Below are 14,644 nucleotides of genomic sequence, written 5' to 3'. Positions count from 1 at the left end.
GAATTGACAAATGGGATCTAATTAAACTAAAGAGCTTCTGCACAGCAAAAGAAACTACCATCAGAGTGAACAGGCAACCTACAGAATGGGAGAAAATTTTTGCAAACTACTCATCTGACAAAGGGCTAATATCCAGAACCTACAAAGAACTCAAACAAATTTACAAGAACAAAACAACCCCATCAAAAAGTGGGCAAAGGATATGAACAGACACTTCTCAAAAGAAGACATTTATACAGCCCAACAGACACATGAAAAAATGCTCATCATCACTCACCATCAGAGAAATGCAAATCAAAACCACAATGAGATACCATCTCACACCAGTTGGAATGGCAATCATTAAAAAATCAGGAAACAACAGGTGCTGGAGAGGATGTGGAGAAATAGGAACACTTTTACACTGTTGGTGGGACTGTAAACTAGTTCAACCATTGTGGAAAACAGTATGACGATTCCTCAAGGATCTAGAACTAGAAATACCATTTGACCCAGCCATCCCATTACTGGGTATATACCCAAAGGATTATAAATCATGCTGCTATAAAGACACATGCACACATATGTTTATTGTGGCACTATTCACAGTAGCAAAGACTTGGAACCAACCCATATGTCCATCAATGACAGACTGGATTAAGAAAATGTGGCACATATACACCATGGAATACTATGCAGCCATAAAAAAGGATGAGTTCATGTCCTTTGTAGAGACATGGATGCAGCTGGAAACCATCATTCTCAACAAACTATCACAAGAACAGAACACCAAACAATGCATGTTCTCATTCCTAGGTGGGAATTGAGCAGTGAGAACACTGGACACAGGAAGAGGAACATCACACACCAGGGCCTGTCATGGGGTGAGGGGAAAGGGGAGGAATAGCATTAGGAGATATACCTAATGTAAATGACGAGTTAATGGGTACAGCACACCAACATGGCACATGTATACATATGTAACAAACCTGAGTGTTGTGCACATGTACCCTAGAACTTAAAGTATAATTAAAAAAATAAATAAATTTAAATAAATTAACTTGCTGTTTATTGAGATAGATGTTCAGTTTTAGTAAATGCTCTATGAGGATTTTTTAAATGTTCATTTCTTATTTGGGGGAAGTTCAAAGTTACATGTTAATGTGCTATTCTAAATGGTCTAGTACGCCAACTTATTTTTCTACTTTTTCTGTTTTCTTAGAATGCTATCTTCACATACAACATTAAAAATGAATTTTTAAAAATTATCTTATAATTTTAATAGCGTTTGTTTTATATAGATAGTGCTGTTGTTCATTGCATGATTATTATAGGATTGTACTTTTGATTATTATAAAAGATATTCTTTGCTTTACTTAGTGATTTTTGCTGTAAATTTTTCTTTGTAGAAAATTAGTATTGCCACATCTGCTTTTTTATAGATTTGCCTGGTTTACCTGTATTTACACTTTATTTTTTTTTTAACATTTTTGTGACATTTTGGTTTTGGTATATTTCTTACTGTTAGATTTTTTTTTCTATTTAAATTCCTCTGATACTCATTTTCTAATTGGTGAATCTAGCCCATTTTCATATTAACTGTGATAACTGGTGTGTTTATACTTCTTCCTGCCATCTGATTTTATGTTTTCTATTCACCATGCTTTTCAAAAATTATTTTCTTGATACTTGCTGAATTGTTAGCTGTATTCCATTTCTATATTTCCTGATGGTTTTTCTTAAATTATTAGCAAATATATTCATCTTGATACTAAGAATTCATCAGCATCTAAAACCTGTTACTACCAATGGTAATAGCTAACAGTTATTATTTCCTGTATGTCTGACAGTATTTTAAGCTTCTTACCAGTATTAACTCAATAAATCCTCACAACCACCTTGTAAGAAGGGAGTCAGTTATTCCCATTATTTACAGATGAGGAAACCAGTAAGAAGGTAAGTAATTTTCCAAAAGGCACACAGCTAGTGAGTAGTGGAGGCAGAATTCATACTCAGGCTCTGTACTTAGAGGACCTGCTTGCTTCAGCACTGAGCTGTCGGAATATTGTTACTTGTCCCTGCCTACACACCCTCTCCTTCCAGGTTATGCTGAAATTTACTTCTAGATTGTTGTCTTATCTCTTATGTTTTAAGAAATCTCTAAACATTTACATTAAAGACACCAGCAATCTTTGGACTTGACTTCAAATTTTACTGATTTATTTTTCCTTGACATGTAGAAGTTGGCATGCTTTCTGGGTGCTTTCTTACCTGAAAAATGACTTTATTTTGCCCTCATATTTGATGGATAGATTGGTTAATAGGTATTTGTGGGTTTCATCCAACATTTTGTTGACATTACTTCTTTGTGTTCTAGCATTGAGCATTACAGATGAAAATTTCTATATAGTTTTTCTCTCTGGAAATTTATAAGGTTTGGAGGGGTGATGTGTGTGCTTTGTTGTTCTCTTATTCTTTCACTTTAGCCTCTCTTTCTTGAATTTCTGTTACTGCTTTTATCATATCTATTTCTTCTCTTTCTATGTTCTTAGAGAATATTATCACTGAGTCTTTAATACTGTCAACTTCAGCTGTGTACATGTTGCTCTTCAACCTTCTTTTGAGGCTTTAAATTAGGCAAATATATTTTTCTTAGAATTTCTGAAAACTCCTTTTCACTGGAGCTTATTTTAATTATATGGATGCCTTATCCTCTTAAACTTCTGTGAAAATAATAACTGGAGTTTTCATTTGCATTAGCCATTTCATGAGAGGTCAAGTTTTTTACTCATTTATTTTGATGTTTCCTTTTCATGCTATTTCTGTCTTGGGATTTGGTTGTATATTCACATTTTTAATTAGCTACTTGATTTAAATAAAGTATCAGTAGTCACTTTCAGGGTTCTTGGTGATTATAATAATTACTCACCTACCAGGCTTCTTCCTTGCATGCAGCTCACTACAGGAATTTGTAGTGCCTAGAAGATTTTGGGACAAGTAGGGAAACCGCACTCTGTTAACTGCATGCACAGGGAAGGAGCTACAAGGGAGGTAGAATAATTTGGTCTCCACTATTACCTTAAGAAACCTTCCCCTGTCTTCTATTTTAAAAAAACTACTGCATACAAAGGATAGGAGCTACAAGGGAGATAGAATGATTTGGGCTCCACTACTACCTTAAGAGACCTTCCCCTGACTTCTCTTTTAAAAAACCTGTGGGTCTCTGTACCCCTGAATTTAGTTTCTACACTTATTTCTCTCTTCACCCCCAAAATCCATATTTATAGCCCCTGCAGGCTATAAAACCTTTCATAAAAGTAAAATACCCAGTCTTTTCAAGAGAAGAATAAAATAGGCAGCCTCCTACCTCTTGTCTTACTCTAATAGAAACTCCATGAAGGTAAGTGTTGTGTCCATACTGTTCATGCTGCACAGCAGTTGCCCTTATCTGCAGGGCGATGCATCCCAAGACCCCCAGTGGATGCTTGAAACTGCAGAGAGTAACACACCGGATTGCCATCATAGGAACACATTTCTGTTCACATCTTCCACCCACAATTTTGATGCCTTTTCCATCTTAACTAAGCATCTACCATGGACTGTGGCCATAACTTTTGCGGTTTTAGATGCAACAGCAAAACTAGCATTAATTTTTTCTTCTTCACAATTTCATGGATAGATTTGTTCTTACCATAGATCTTAGCCACCTCAGCATATGATGTTTTTTCTTTTGAGAACTTTCACCTTTTCTCTTAAAAGAAAGCACTTTACAGCTTCTCTTTGGCATATCTCAACTGCCAGCATCATTGCTCCTGCACTTTGGGACCATTATTAAGTCAGAAAAGGGTTACTTGAAAATAAGCACTGAGATACCACCAGAGTCCATCTGATAACTGAGATGGTAACTATGTGACTAACAGGCCGGTGACGTATACAGCATGGATATGCTGGACAAAGGGGTGAGTCACGTCCCAGGTAGGATGAAGCAGGGTGACTTGAGATTTCACTATTCACTATGGTGCACAATTTAAAACCTAGGAATTGTTTATTTCCTGGAACTTTTCGTTTAATATTTTTGGACTGCAGTTGACCACAGGTAACTGAAACTGTGGAAAGTGAGGATCGGAGGATAAGCAGGGACTGTGGTATTCATTTCATTGCCCAGTGCCTAGAATACAGTAGGTGTACTATAAGTATTTTATAAAGGGACAACTTTTCTGAAACTAAAAATATTTATGTTTTGCCCAGTAATTTTTCTTCTGCAAATTTATGCTAAGGGAATATTCGGAGATGCTTACAAGGTTTTATGCACGAGTGTCTATGTTATTTGTAATTGTGAAAAATGAAAACAACTCAAAAGTTTAACAGTGGTCATCTAAAGTATTGTATACACTGTATATATAGGTTTAATAGAAGGTCATCCTATTCATTTATTCATGAGAGGCACAATCTCCAGGGATCTGTAAGATCTATTTTGTCTTAACCAAAGAACAAATTTTTGACATATCTTTAATATGATGACTATAAATTATGACTTTTAAATTGTTGTAATTTTTGTAGTATTATCTGATATTTTTATTTTTATGTATGTTCCTAAGTAGTTTAGAGATACTCAGATTTTTAAGATCAAACAAACGAAGCTTATTTTTATACATTTATAGTATAAAAGACATTCAGTAAATAGATAATATTTTTGTTTTATTCTAGAAAAAAGCTCCTTGAACACGGTGAGGTAAAGCTTTCATTTTAATCTCTGGTAGACTTGTGTATTACATTCTAGTTTGAGGATAATTGACAAAGGTATAACCTGCTGCTGATGCACCATCAGTCGTGAGTTGTCAGCTTTGGCGATACATGTCTGCTGATCCTCCTCACTCTTTCATCTGCTCTCACTTTTGAATAGTAATAAGGATTTAAAAGCTAGAAGGCTGATTTATTACTATAGTACAGAATTAAATTAAATTGCATTCATTTAACAATAACAAGCATTTGGTTTCTAACTTGCTGAGCTAATCAGCTACAGTCCATTAGGGCAGGCACCCCTGGCCCTGTGACTGGTGGCCATCTGCCACCACGTAGATTTGCTGGTCAGTCAGTGACAAGCTCAGAAGTGTTGAAGGACTCAAAAGATACTAAAGTAATGTTCCTGCTCTTCAGTATGTGTAATTTTACAAAGGAAACAAGACAACATTTTATATGGTGCAAAATCATTTTGTAGCATAAAAAGGAAAAGATCAATATGGACTAGAGATATTTCCTATTTGATAGAACTTTAAGTGGGTGTTGAGGTAAAGGTGAAATTTACAGGAGTGGGTAACTGCATTTGAACTTAATAGGGATAGTTTATGACACATGCTGAGTATCCCTCATCCAAAGTGCTTAGGACTAGAGGCGTTTCAGACTTCAGATTTTATTGAATTTTGGAATATTTACACTGTAGTTACTAGTTGAGATCCCTAATCTGAAAATCCAAAATCCAAAATGCTTCAGTGAGCATTTGTTTTAGCATAACCTTTGAACATCATATTGGTACTCAAAAGTTTCAGATTTCGGAGCGTTGTAGATTTCAGATGTTTGCATCAGGGATGCATTAGTAACATTGTCACTTTACAGTGAGGCCCACTGTGTTGATCCTCCGCCTCCTCACACCACCTCCTGCTCTCCCTGGCTCCTCTGCCTGCTCCATTTTCTTGCCGGCTGCACTTATTGCCTTACAGTAGACTATGTAATGGATTTATTTATTTGCTATGTCTATGTATTGTCTGTCTTTCATTACTAAATGTACTTAAATGTAATACAAGGGCAGAAATTGCTCACTGTTGTATCTGAAGCACCCAGAAGAGTACCTGGAACATAGTAAGCATTCGATAAATTGTTGTTGAATGAATGAATACTAATAGGCTCATTACTAAGTTAGAAGATCCTTGTCTTAATGAATAATATAGTTTCAATATAGTTCATTAATTTAAAAATATGAAAAGTAAAAATGTGATTTTGTCTTATTTGTGTTTTTGTAGCTGACTTTTCACACATTGCAGTTGTTAGTGTTTACTGCCCTTGCCATTTTAATTAGGAGGCTAAAGCTGTTTTTGACACCACACGTGTGTGTTATGGCTTCCTTGATATGCTCTCGACAGGTAAGGGATTCATTCTTGTATAACAATACCATAAAAACTATAGTAACTACACTTAAAGTTACCGCAGCTTTGCTGACTAATTCAAAATACAAACACACTAAGTGTTTTTAACTAATTTAAATGATTTAAAATATTACTTCATGATTCACTATAAGCAAGAAAAGCAATTTCAAGTGGCTTTGAAAAGTATTTCTAGATTTTAAATTGATTATTTCTATAACAAGTGATTAGGCAAATATTTCCCCTGTTAATATCCTGTCTATGAACATAACCTTTCGGAATTCAGGTCTGTGTAAGAGTGTCTGGCACAGTGGCTCACACCTGTAATCACAGCACTTTGGGAGGCCAAGGCGAGCAGATCACTTGAGGCCAGGAGTTCCGAGACCAGCTTGGCTGACATGGTAAAACCCCATCTCTACTAAAAATACAAAAATTAGTCGGGCATGGTGGCATGTGCCTGTAATTCCAGCTACTTGGGAGGCTGAGGCAGGCGAATCACTTGAACCTGGGAGGCAGAGGATACAGTCAGCCAAGATCGCACCACATCACTCTAACCGGGGTGACAGAGTGAGACTCTGTCTCAAAAAAAAAAAAGAAAGAAAAAAAAAGTTTCCTGGTGGCCGGGCATGATGCCTCACACCTGAAATCCCAGCACTTTGGAAGGCCGAGGTGGGCAGATCACTTGAGGTCAAGAGTTCGAGACCCACCTGGCCAACATGGTGAAACCCCGTCTCTACTAAAATACAAAAATTAGCAGGGCATGGTGGTGCGTGCCTGTAATCCCAGCTAGTCAGGACACTGGGGCAGGAAAATTGCTTGAACCCGGGAAGCAGAGGTCGAAGTGAGCTGAGGTCGCACCACTGCACTCCAGCCTGGGAGACAGAGTGACACTCTGTCTCAAAAAAAAAAAAAAAAAAGTACCCTGAAGTGCTCATCCAATACCAGAGCAGATGCAGAGTAATTGCTCTAGTACGGTCCTGTTTGGCTCAAAGAATCTGTAAGAAATTCTGGGGTTCTATCACTGTATCTAACATACAAAAGAACTAGATAAATTAGCTAGAATATTAGGCCTCAGGTACTTCTACAAACACCTTACTTAGTTTTGATTATGAGTGTATAGCCTTAAAATACCATAATGCCTGTTTTCCTGAGAAGAATCTATATATGTCAAGCTAATAGGACTTCCCTGTCTACTAACGATGTCCACAAAAGGCAGCCAAGGATGAAAGGATTTAGTTCTAAGATGTTTCACAGTTGTGATTTGTTTATTTTAATCCTTGGTAGTAAATTAGTACTAGAAGGATCAGGCATTCCTTCCTTAATTCTTCCCAGGGGAGAGAAAGTTTCATTTTCATCTGGGCCCTGTAATGCCAACATATTCGTTGCTTTGGAAACAATCGGAGATGGTAATTCTGTATACGTATGTGCTGATATCAAAGGGTAATTCACATTGGTTTGAGTAACAAGGTGAGAATTTATTGTTGACCCTGCAGTACTCTTCATATAAGAACTATAAATAAATGGTTTCTATCGTTTCAGCTCTTTGGCTGGCTTTTTCGCAGAGTTCGTTTTGAGAATGTTATCTTTGGCATTCTAACAGTGATGTCAATACAAGGTTATGCAAACCTCCATAATCAATGGAGCATAATAGGAGAATTTAATAATTTGCCTCAGGAAGAACTTTTACAGTGGATCAAATACAATACCACACCAGGTGTGTAAGTATTTGGTTATATGCATAGTTTTACACAAACATACAAACACATTTGTGTGTGCTATATAATTGTCATTTCTGATATATGTTTTCATGTGTGTATGACAGATTTACATAGGCATTCATACTCTCACAGACTTTGAGCAGACTATTGTAATGTCAATCAATTAAACCCTTTCAAAAGGCAATTTTGTGCCCCCTTTAAGCCCCTCCCAGATAATTATCAAATAATTTAAATTAGCACCAGGAAATTAATGATTTTTCACAAGTTATGTCCTTTAACTCTCAGAGAGCACTATAGCATTTTAACCATAACAATGACAAATCAAAGAAGTAAATCTTTAAAAATGAAATTTCACACCTTGTGTCAGGCACAGCAGAAGATACTCTTGATGGTGGGGAGAACTGGCACCGCTTCTGTCACTCCAATCAGTGCCATCTCCTCTAATTCTGTAAACAGGTCATTGGCAGAAGAGTTAAAGTCTTGGATATTCTATTTTCTTCACGAAATCATCTCACAGAGATAGTATACATCCTACTTTTAAATACTCCAAAATTTTCTTTTTAGCTTGTCTTCTTTTCTTCTTGTCTTTATTCAGAACTATCTCAAGCAGATAGATATTTTTAAATACCTTTCCAGAGAATAAGTATATTCTATAACATTTTCTGTAACTAAATTTGTAAATCTAAGATTATTTTTGATATTTAGAAACTTTCTCTGGTACGAGGTCTTCACTGTGGTTTATTTAAATTTTCTTATGACTCCTGAGCTCGTTTCCTCTTATTTCTTATTTGATAGCCACTTTTTTACTGATTAACCATCATTAAGGTAAATCTTTATAAGATTTAACTAAGATATTTGGTCTATAGCTTTCAAAGGATGTAGGTGACAGCGCCTCGTTAAACTGCCAAGCTAGTTTAATTCAAATTTTAAAAGTAATCCCCAAATGACTTTTTCCACATAGGAGATCAAGATAGTCACTCCCTTTTTTTTACTCTCGCTTTCTCCCCAGTTACAGCTATTTTCCCCAAGCTTTTAAAGGTAGCTGCCCTTTTAATCTTTTCCTGTGTCTGTCTTTGTTCCGGTGTTTGTATTGAGTTCCTGACAGAGAGCCTACATTTGGCAACTTATCCTTCTAAGATAACTGCCACAAACCCCCGTCTCACTTTTAGATGCCTCTTCTTTGATCTTCTTTTCAATCTGTCTTACTCTCCTTTTAGTTACTCTTATTATGAGTTGTCTCATGGCTACCACATATTAAAAGCTGTATGAAGTTTTGGAGTATTAGTGGGACTAGTGCTTATATTGAGGCCTGCCATGTAAGGCTGTATAGTTTGTGAACTGCACAAAGGTGACCAATTGAGAGGATAAGTGAAAGCTTAAATCCAGCTTGTGGTCCACTCATCATGCTATGTACCAATGGGGCTCTGTCAAGTCAGGGGAATACCTTTTTCTAATCTGTGTGTAGGCTAAATGGAGACTTCCATACAGTGATAGGAAAATATCTGATATTTCCTTGTTATGCTCATTTACTTCACAGCCAAAAAGACAGAAGGTGGAGGTGGAGGGTATTTCTTCCTCTCTGTCTGCCATAGATGACAACTCAGTGGGTCCAGCTCTTGCTGGACAGGTGTGCCTAGTTTTTTCTGGAAGACCCTGGCCCTGGGCTTTCAGTTCTTCTTGCCCAGCATTTCCCAACCTTAGCACTGTTGACATTGAGGCTGTCCTGTGTATTACAAGAAATCCCTGGCCTCTGTCTACAAGATGCCAACAGCATCTCCTCCCTCGTCCCCATAGCATGACATCCAAAAATGTCTCCAGAGTTGCTCCCTAGGGAGCAAAATCATGCCTGCTTGAGAACCACTTCTCTAGCTTAACAGCTTGTCATCATTAATTATTGAGTCTCCAATAATAAATACACATTCTTTGATTGGCTTACATATTTTCAAATTTGAGGCATATAAAGAAATTTTCATTCAAAGTTGCATTTAGAATGCTTAGTTATATTGGAAAGGAAACACTCAGGGTTCTCAAAGTTTTTAATTTATGTGGGTACATAGCAGGTGTATGTATTTATGGGGTAGATGGGATATTTTGATACAGGCATACAATGTGTAATAATCACATCAGGGTAAATGGAGTATCCATCATCACCTGAAGCATTGATCCTTTGTGTTACAAACAATCCAGTAATATTGTCTCAGTTATTTTTAAATGTACAATTAAATTTTGTTGACTATAGTGTTACCAAACACTACATGTTATCCTTTCTTTCTATTTTGTTTGTGCACATTAACCATCCCACTTCCCCTCCACCCCCTCACTATCCTTCCCAGCCTCTGGTAACCATCATTCTATTCTTGATCTCCATGAGTTCAACTCTTTTAATTTTTGGCTCCCACAAATAAGTAAGAACATGCAAAGTTTGTCTTTCTGTACCTGGCTTATTTCAATTAATGTAATGACCTCCAGTTCCATCCATGTTATGGATAGGATCTCATTCTTTTTTTATGACAAGATGTCATTCTTTTTTATGGCTGAGTAGCATTGTGTTGTGTCAGTGTACCACATTTTCTTTATCCATTCACTTGTTGATGGACACTTAGGTTGCTTCCAAATCTAGACTATTGTGAGAAGTGCTGCAATAAACATGGGAGTGCAGATACCTCTTCTAAACATTTATTTCCTTTCTTTGGGGTATATATCTAAGAGTAGGATTGCTGGATCATTTGGTAACTCTATTTTTAGTTTTTTGAGGAACCTCCAAACTCTTCTATATAGTGGTTGTACTAATTTACATTTTCACCAAAAGTGTACGAGAGTTCCCTTTTCTCCACATCTTTTCCTGTCTTATGGATAACCGCCATTTGTTATTGCCTGTCTTTTGAATAATAGCCATTTTAATTGGAGTGAGATGCTATTTCACTGTAGTTTTGATTTGCATTTCTCTGATGATCAGTAATGTTGAGCACCTTTTCATGTACCTGTTTGCCACTTGTATGTTTTCTTTTGAGAAGTGTCTATTCAGATCTTTTGCCCATTTTTAAAGTAGATATATATATATATATATATATATATATATATTTCCCTACAGAGTTGTTTGAGTCCCTTATATATTCTGGTTATTAATTCCTTGTCAGATTGGTAGTTTGCAAATATTTTCGCCCATTCTTTCTGTTGTCTCTTCACTTTGCTGATTGTTTCCTTTGCTGTGCTGAAGCTTTTACACTTGCTGTGATCCCATTTGTTCTTTTTTGCTTTGGTTGCCTGTGCTTCCTGGGTATTTACTCAAGAAATCTTTGCTCAATTCAGAGTTCTGGAGAGTGTCCCCAAAGTTTTCTTGTAGTAATTTCAGAGTTTGAGGTCTTAGATTTAAGTCTTTAATCCATTTGGATTTGATTTTTGTATGTGGCAAGAGATAGGCGTGTAGATTCATTCTTCCGCATATGGATATCCAGTTTTCCCAGCACCATTTATTGAAGAGATTTACCCTTTCCCCAGTGTATATTTTTGGGATTGCTGTAAAAAATAACTTTATAGTAGTTGTATGGATTTCTTTCTGGGTTCTCCTTCTGTTCCACTGGTCTGTGTGTCTGTTTTTATGGCAGTACCGTGATGTTTTGATTACTATACTTCTGTAGTATAATTTGAAGTCAGGTATTCTGATTCCTTCAGTTTTTTTCTTGCTCAGGATAGCTTTGGTTATTCTAGGTCTTTTCTGTTTTTATATATAAATAAAGATTTTTGTTTTCTGTTTCTGTGAGGAATATCATTAGTAGTTTGATGGGAATTGCATTGAATTTGTAGATTGCTTTGAATAGTATGGACATTTTAGCAATACTGATTCTTGCAATGCTTGAACATGGAATAGCTTTCCATTTTTTTGTGTCGTCTTCAATTTCTTTCTCCAGTTTTGCATCGCTTTCATTCTAGAGATCTTTCATTTCTTTGGTTAATTTCTAGGTATTTAATTTTATGTGCAGCTACTGTAAATGGAATTACTTTTTAAATTTTCTTTTTCAGGTTGTTCTCTGTTGGCATATAGAAATGTTAATTATTTTTGTATGATATTGTATCCTACAACATTACTGAATTTATCAGTTCTAATAGTTTTTTTTTTGGTGGAGATTTTAGGTTTTTCTAAATATAAGATCATGTCATCTGCAAAAAATGATAATTTGATCTCTTTCTTTCAAATTTGGATGCCCTTTATTTCTTTCTCTTGTCTGATTGCTCTAGCTAGGATTTCCAGTACTATGTTGAATAATGTGGTAAAAAGTGAGCATCCTTGTCATGTCCCAGATCTTAGAAGAAAGGTTTTCAGTGTTTCCTCACTCAGTATGATACTAGCTGGGCGTTTGCCGCATATGGCTTCTATTATGTTGATTAATGTTCCTTCTATACCCAGGTTTTTTAAGAAGGTTTTTATCCTGAAAGGATGTTGAATTTTATCAAATGATTTTTCTGCATCTATGGAGATGAGATGATCATATGATTTTTTTCCCCCTTCATTGTGTTGATATTACATATCACATGATTTGCTGTGTTGAACCATCTTTGTGTCCCTGAGATAAATCCTATTTGGTCATGATGAATAATCTTTTTAATGTGTTACTGAATTCAGTTTGCTAGTTTTTTGTTGAGGATTTTTGCATTAACATTAATCAGAGATACTGGCCCGTAGTTTTCTTTTTTTTGATGGGTCTTCCTATGGTTTGGGTATTAAAGTGATATTGATTTCATACAACAGGTTTGGGAGTGTTCCCTCCTCCTCTATTTCCTAGAATCGTTAGAGTAGGATTGATATTAGTCCTTCTTTAAATGTTTGATAAAATTCAGCAGTGAAGCCATCAGGTCCTGGGCTTTTCTTTGCTGGGAGACTTTTCATTAGAGATTTGATCTCATTACTTGTGATTGATCTGTTCAGGTTTTGGATTTCTATGTAGTTCAGTCTTGGTAGGTTTTACATATCTAGGGATTTACCCATTTCTAGGTTTTCTAATTGATCGGCATACAGTTGCTCATGGTAGTCTCTAATGATCCTTTAATTTCTGCAATATTGGTTGTAATGTCTCCTTTTTTTAATCTCTGATTTTATTTATTTGGACCTTCTCTCTTTCTTAGTCTGGCTAAAGATTTGTTTATTTTATCTTTTCAGAAAACCAGTTGATCTTTTATATTGTTTTCTTCATTGCAATTTCATTTATTTCTGCTCTGATATTTATTATTTCATTTCTCCTACTAACTTTGGGCTTTGTTTGCCCTTTTCTATTTTTTTAAGATGCATCATTGAGTTGTCAATTTGAGGTTTTTCTTCTATTTTGATGTAGGCATTTATAGCTATAGACTTCCCTCTTAATACTGCTTTCGCTGTATCCCATAGATTTTGATATGTTGTGTTTTCATTATCATTTGGTTCAAGAAAATTTTCAATTTCCTTCTTAATTTATTTATTAACCCACTGGTCATTCAGGAGCATATTCTTTAATTTCTATGTTTGTAGAGTTTCCAAAATTCCTTTTACTACTGATTTCTAGTTTTTTTCCATTGTTGTCAGAGAAGATACATGATATTGTTTCAATTTTTTAAAAATGTTTTAAGACTTGTTTTGTGGCCTGTCCTTGTTTTGTGGTCCTCGAGGAATGATCCATGTGCTGAGAAGGATGTGTATTCTGTAGCTATTGGATGAAATGTTCTGTAAGTATCTATTAGGTCCTTTTGATCAATAGTGCAGATTAAGTTCAGTGTTTCTTTGTTGATTTTCTGTCTAGATGATCTGTCCACTGCTGAAGGTGGGGTGCTGAAGTCTCAGGTTATTATTGTATTGGGATCTGTCTTTCTCTGTCTCTCTCTTTAGCTCTGATAACATTTGCTTTATGTATCTGGGTGCTCCAGTATTGGGTGTATATATATTTACAATTGTTGTATACTCTTGCTGAATTAACCCCTTTATCATTATATAATGACCTTCTTTGTCTCTTTTTATAGTTTTCGTCTTGTACTCTATTGTGTCTGATATAAGTATGGCTATTCCTGTTCTTTTATGGTTTCCATCAGCATGGAATATAATTTTCCATCCCTTTGTTTTCAGTCTATATTTGCCTTTACAAGTAAAGTGTGTTTCTTGTAGGTAACAGATTCTTAGGGTTTTGTTTTCTTATTCAGCCACTCTTTGTCTTTTGATTGGAGAGTTTAGTCCATTTGCATTCAGTGTTATTATTGATATGGACTTACCCTGCCATTTCGTTATTTGTTTTCTCATTGTTTTGTGGTCTTCTCTTCCTTCCTCTGTTTCTTTCATTGAAGGTGATTTTTCTCTGGTGGTGTGTTTTAACTTATTGCTTTTTATTTTTTGTATATCCATTGTATGTTTTTAAACTTGAGGTTACCATGAGCCTTGCAAATAATATAACCCATTATTTTAAACTGATGACAGCACTGATTGCATAAACAAACAAATAAGCCAAAGGAAAGCTAATAAAAATTCTAAACTTTAACTTCATCTCCCCACTTTTTACCTTTTTGTTGTTTCTATTTATATCTTATTACACTGTCTCTTGAAAAGTTATTATAGTTATTTTTTTTTTTTGGTTCATCTTTTTGTCTTTCTACTTACATAAGTTGTTTATATACCATAATTACACTGCTATAATATTCTGTGTTTCTCTGTGTACTTACCAGTAAGTTTCTTTCTTCCTCATTAATGTCCTTTTCTTTCAGATTGAAGAACTTCCTTTAGCATTTCTTACAGGACAGGTCTGGTGTTAATGAAATTTCACAGCTTTTGTTTGACTGGGAAAGTCTTCTCCTTTA

General features: G+C 35.6%; 1 long non-coding RNA gene across 1 annotated transcript; it reads left to right on the top strand.

The window, feature by feature from the left end:
• Positions 1-4,631: 4,631 nt before the first annotated feature.
• LOC140708552 (uncharacterized) lies at positions 4,632-7,819 on the top strand. Its single transcript, XR_012090315.1, has 3 exons — positions 4,632-6,116; positions 6,403-6,517; positions 7,656-7,819. It is a non-coding gene; the product is annotated as an uncharacterized lncRNA (long non-coding RNA).
• The last annotated feature ends 6,825 nt before the right edge of the window (positions 7,820-14,644 follow it).

The sequence above is a fragment of the Chlorocebus sabaeus genome, chromosome 21 (assembly GCF_047675955.1).
Source record: "Chlorocebus sabaeus isolate Y175 chromosome 21, mChlSab1.0.hap1, whole genome shotgun sequence".
Taxonomy (NCBI): domain Eukaryota; kingdom Metazoa; phylum Chordata; class Mammalia; order Primates; family Cercopithecidae; genus Chlorocebus; species Chlorocebus sabaeus.
Note: the sequence above shows the minus strand (reverse complement) of the source record. Positions and strands in the feature narration are given on the sequence as shown.